The following is a 5,373-nucleotide window of genomic DNA, read 5'->3' on the forward strand; positions in this document are numbered from 1 at the left end:
AAGCTCATCATTAAGAACTGGTCTCCAGTCCCGTGAGATTTTTCTAGAATCTCCATAGGATCACTAGAAATCTCCTCAGTTAAATAAGAAAATTACACACCACATTAGAAGATTGGAAATTTTGGCCCAAGAGACTCAAAAAGAAAGCTTGGAGCTTCCCATTCATCCTTATCAACCAAGCGCAGGTAAACAAGAGCAATAGTAAGCTGATTAGTGAATATGCATTGATAGATAGGAATCAAGTTTCCACTTTTCAAAGCCTTTACAAACTTCCTTCTTTCATCAACGTCTTCACTTGCAAAAACAATAGATCCTTATTATTTCATCATGAAAAAACTAAAATTATTGAGATTGAAAATGCACATTATAAAATATCACGTAAGAATCCTCCAGTTTGAGTATTTCCAAACTAACCAAGTTTGGAAATGTCATATTCAATTCTACATGTTTAACTATAAGAAATTCACTTCAAACACAAATCAATTATTGTCACGTTTCAGAATTATCTATTATTGGTATGTGACACATTTCAGTATCTAACACTGACATATCAATTACATTCAATCATTTTTATTTTTTCAAATCATTAGTCATGTCTATATATTAGTTTTAGTACCAATCTGAGCTTCATTATCAACATATATGGAAACGACAATGCTTACTAGATAGAGGTCAAGGTAATTAAGTTGCAAATATTGTAAAGTTTTTCTAATGCTTTTGGCACATCTTCTAGATGATGATTTGAACACCTGAAAAACCGTAAAGAAAGTAGAGGATTCATGTTAATAAACACAACCTAAAACTAACATTTTTACTCTGCAATTGAGCAACACGATGAGTGCAATGTAGTTGGATCATGGCATAATAGTAACTTCAAAAGATACTTGCGGTCACGTTTTTTTACCCAATCCTTTATTCTTGAACTTGTCAGCATATAATTATATAATAATGGAACCCAAAAATGTTGTTCATATTCTCCATTGTTTGTCCTTGCATTAATCCTCAAATCCAAAATCCAAGAGGTTGGATAATTAGACAATAGATAAAAGTTTTCTCATTAAAAAAACCTAAGTCTTCCATGTATAAGATTGGCTTACCCGCTTGAATACCGGTTCCATACTTCCAGAAAGAACAAAAACAGAAGATTCACTATCGGTGATGCACATCAATGCCTTTCATATGATCAGTGCAGACGTAACAATCATGCTTGAAGTAACAAACAGCCTTTCTCACTAAATATAGTTCACCTAAACCAATTACTACTAAACCCATAAACAATATTATGAAAAACCTCGCATCTTAATTGGGACTATTAAAATTAAACCCTACATCTGGACATTAAACAAAATCATGGCTCATTCTTGATAAAAAAATAAATCCTAAAATAAAGATTTTAAATCTGAAACACCAAAATCATACATTTTCATAATCGACCCATATGAATGTAGCTCCCAAATTAAAGTTAAATAAGTAAAAACAGATTTTTTTTATAGAGAAAGAGAATGAACCAAGACTAACACCCTGAGTGAGGATCTGAAAATATTTGATAGAATCCACTGTTTCAGTGATGATACTCATAGCTTCTCATGGATAAAACACAAAATACATTAATAATTTCATAAATAAATTCAAATAGTATAGAAACATAGCTTCTATTGAGGTCCAATTTTGAATGAAACTAAAAATTAAATATTAAGAATAGAGAAAGAGAACAGACCAAGACTAACACCCTAAGCAAGTACCTAACATATCTGAAGAAATTTGATAGAATCCACAATTTCAACGATCATACACATAACACCAAAAGTCCAAACACACATAAATAAATAGTAAATAGAAAATCTCCAAAAAAATAAAACCCACCGCATTAATAAAGGTGTTGTGATTGATTGTTGCTTCAAGCTTTTGCAACGAAGACTCATGGTTCTTGGAAGTCATCAACCGTATAGAAGCTCTAGTATCTCAATCTCCATGTCTGATGAAGACGATTTAGATGTTTTAGCAATATCTCCAATTGCTTTCTACAACAAAATATACACATGAAAGTTGAAATTTCTTCCCATTTTAATTCAAAACATATAGATAAAAAAACATGAAAAATACTTGAACATGTCATCTTCTACTTGGAAGGTAAGGCCATTGTCGCCGTGAATTTTGCTCCTCCCAAAAAAGACTTGATGGAAAGTCTCTAAATCCATCAAATACCAAACATATTAACAAAGCAAATTGGAAGAAAAAAAAAGAAGGTTGAAACCAATCCTTCAAAATAATCACCACCGACCGCCGCGAACGGCCATGAACACGTAGTTCTGCCACCGCCGCTAAGAAAATTCTATCGAAGAATATGATAAAGACAATTGAGAGAAAGAATATATAATGCTAAGAGAGGACAGGTTCAAAGAGAAGATGATGAATAAATTTGAGAGAATGAAGATGACATGCAGGTTAGGGTTAAAAGCAAAGTTATTTTCGTAAGATAGAAGAGAAAAAAAAACAATAGTGCAAAATGAAGAGGAATATAATAAAGTAATATTTAAACAAAAGAAGGAAATTGAATATGAACCATGTGACATCATCAATTGAACTAATCCTAACAAGGAAAGACATAATACAATAATCATGTAGTTTTTTTTTAACAAACAATAATCATGTAGTTGAAATTGAACAATGTGACATTATTAGTTGCAAAAAGTAATTTTTGAATAAAATTACTCTTATTTTAGAGAGGTGGTAGTTAAAAAAAAAAGACAATTATAAGAATTTTACAACATCTTCTTTAATAATATTATAGATAAGTTCTACTAACCATCAATACTTTTATATTTAATATTAAGTAAAGCTATGTGATCAATTTGATGAGTTTTAAAGATGAGAAAACATATATGGACACCATAAAAGTTGTTCGACAAAGTATGTTCATACGGTTATTAATTTAAAACAATAAAAAAATTTTCATTAATTAAATTAACACTTGTTTCAATTGTATTTTTATATGGTGTAGCTGTATGGTGTTAAAATTTGGGAGTTCAAATATCTCTTCTCTTAAATTTGGCGGTGGACAGAATTGATTCTAGTAGAATTGAGTTTGGTAGAATTGATTCTAGCAGAATTGAGTTTAGCAGAATTGATTTATGTTTGGATACATTTTTGTAAAAGTGAGTTGAATAATAAATTACAGTGTAAAAATCATCCAGAATCAATTCTGGAGGCAGAAGCTACAAATTCTAGCTTCAAGTAGAATCAATTCTGGAGACAGAATCAATTTTACTTTTGTCAAACCAAACATCTTAAAATTATCCAGAATTGATTCTACACCTCTAGAATTGCTTTTGGCCTTTTCAAAAGTCAAACCAAACATGCACTAAGAATATACAACGCTTAAATATATCGAAGAGTCATTTAAAAGTAATTCCAATTAATAAAAATATACACAATGCTTAAATATATTGAAAAGTCATTTAAAATTAATTCCAATTAAAAAAAGAAGAATTTTCATAATATAAAGTGATATTATAATTTTTTATTTCTACATACAAATGTGGACAAATATGACTGGAATTTTAATGTCTGTTTATGTTATATTTATTTTTCTTTTCATATGTATTGTTATGGCGGAAGGTAAGTTTATTTTCTAAAAAAAATAACTTTTTTTTATTTTATTCACAAGTTTTATTCTATATTATTAACATTTTTTATTTGACATTACAGATACTTATGTTTGCGTAGATGATGAAGACTGTCCTGACTCATGTCCTCCATTTACAATTCCAAAGTGCATAAAGATGATTTGTGAGTGTAAGTTCAAGGGATTGGATCCAAATGTATAAATTATTTTAAACTAATAATAAAGGACATTATGGTAAATTAAAAATAAGGATTATTCTAATGTAATCAAACATAGATATGAAGTTGTTCACTATCTTAAATGGTTGTCTTCTAGTGCTTTGCTTACAATTTTGTAAATCATACTAAATACAATTAAAAAATGACATACTTCTTTCAACCTAGCAAATGCCTACGGCCTAATCTACATAAGTTCAGGTCTCGTCAGAAAAATTTTTAAACAAAAAAGATCTAATATTTTTTTATAAAAGCCTATTTATTTAAAAAGGTTGGGTTAAGACAATATTTTTTTTCGTCAAATACATATATTTTGAATATTTAATTACAAAATTATTTTTAACACACATATATATATATATATATATATATATATATATATATATATATATATATATATATATATATATATATATATTTATATATATATATATAGAGGAGACGACTCAAGTGAGAACACTTGGTTATTTTGAGAAATGAGAACAATGAATCACGATCATTAAATTTTGAAAGTTACTTTGCAAGTTATAGATATATAACACTATGAAAAATACTCTTAATTCTGAAAGTTATTTTGCAAGGATTATTTTAAAATCCCCCTTAAATTACTTTACAATATAAGTTTACACATCTTATATCGATATCTTATATCGATTATGTATAATTGATTATGGAGTGAACTCGTCATATATCTATTAGGAAGTCTCTTAATAAATCTGGCTCTGGATTTTCTTTTTAAAAAAGTTAGGTTAAAATTGTAGCTCTGTCTGATAAATAGGTATAACAGATTTTTGATGATGACAAAGGAAATAAAGCAGGATTATCATGAGTATCATCAAGAAAGAAAAATATTGAAGTAAGTTAAAAAACAAGGAGGTTATGATGTTTCACACAAGAGAATCAATTGTTAAGAACAAACTTAAACACTACTATAAAAAATACATTTCATCTCAGGTGTGAAATATATTTAACCTCGGATAAAGAAGCGTGGTAACGAAGTGCTTCATGAAAAGCTGCCACTTTACCCTCCAATTTTCCAAAAACTGAAGTGTAAAGTTATTTACACATGGATTCAAACCCCAACATCCGCATAGATTTTTTTTGTAAAAAAAAAAACTCTTATATTGTGTACACATAATATTAATAAATTAATTTGTTTACAAACTATATTGTTTATTTAAAATATTAATTTGTCAGTGAAGATAAAATGCTGGATCTTTGAATCACTGAATTTTGGAGAAGATCAAATTGAGTGCCAGGATATTTTCAGTTGTTTTTGCTTGCATTTTTTTTATATAAAACATAAAAAGGGTTAGATAATTAAATGATTTTCTGCTCAAATAAATACTTATGAACACAAACCTTAAACTCAAATAATTTTTTGTTCTTGCAATCCGTCATAGAATTTTTTTTATGGCAAATGCTTTCACAAAAAGAGAATAAGATTTATAGTGGTGGATGTAGATAGTTTCAAGTACTTAATGATGTTTCAATATCAAATTTTGATATTCTAAATGTTATTATAATGGAAAT

General features: G+C 28.3%; 2 long non-coding RNA genes across 2 annotated transcripts; one reads left to right on the forward strand and one right to left on the reverse strand.

Annotated features, from left to right (window-relative positions):
- Positions 1 to 322: 322 nt before the first annotated feature.
- LOC131599033 (uncharacterized) lies at positions 323 to 2,788 on the reverse strand. Its single transcript, XR_009282496.1, has 3 exons — positions 2,104 to 2,788; positions 1,864 to 2,021; positions 323 to 1,247 (listed from the first exon to the last, which is right to left on the reverse strand). It is a non-coding gene; the product is annotated as an uncharacterized LOC131599033 (long non-coding RNA).
- A 690-nt stretch (positions 2,789 to 3,478) lies between these two features.
- Positions 3,479 to 3,926, forward strand: LOC131599034 (uncharacterized). The gene is made up of 2 exons (XR_009282497.1): positions 3,479 to 3,618; positions 3,709 to 3,926. It is a non-coding gene; the product is annotated as an uncharacterized LOC131599034 (long non-coding RNA).
- The last annotated feature ends 1,447 nt before the right edge of the window (positions 3,927 to 5,373 follow it).

This window comes from Vicia villosa, linkage group LG4 (assembly GCF_029867415.1).
Source record: "Vicia villosa cultivar HV-30 ecotype Madison, WI linkage group LG4, Vvil1.0, whole genome shotgun sequence".
Classification (NCBI taxonomy): domain Eukaryota; kingdom Viridiplantae; phylum Streptophyta; class Magnoliopsida; order Fabales; family Fabaceae; genus Vicia; species Vicia villosa.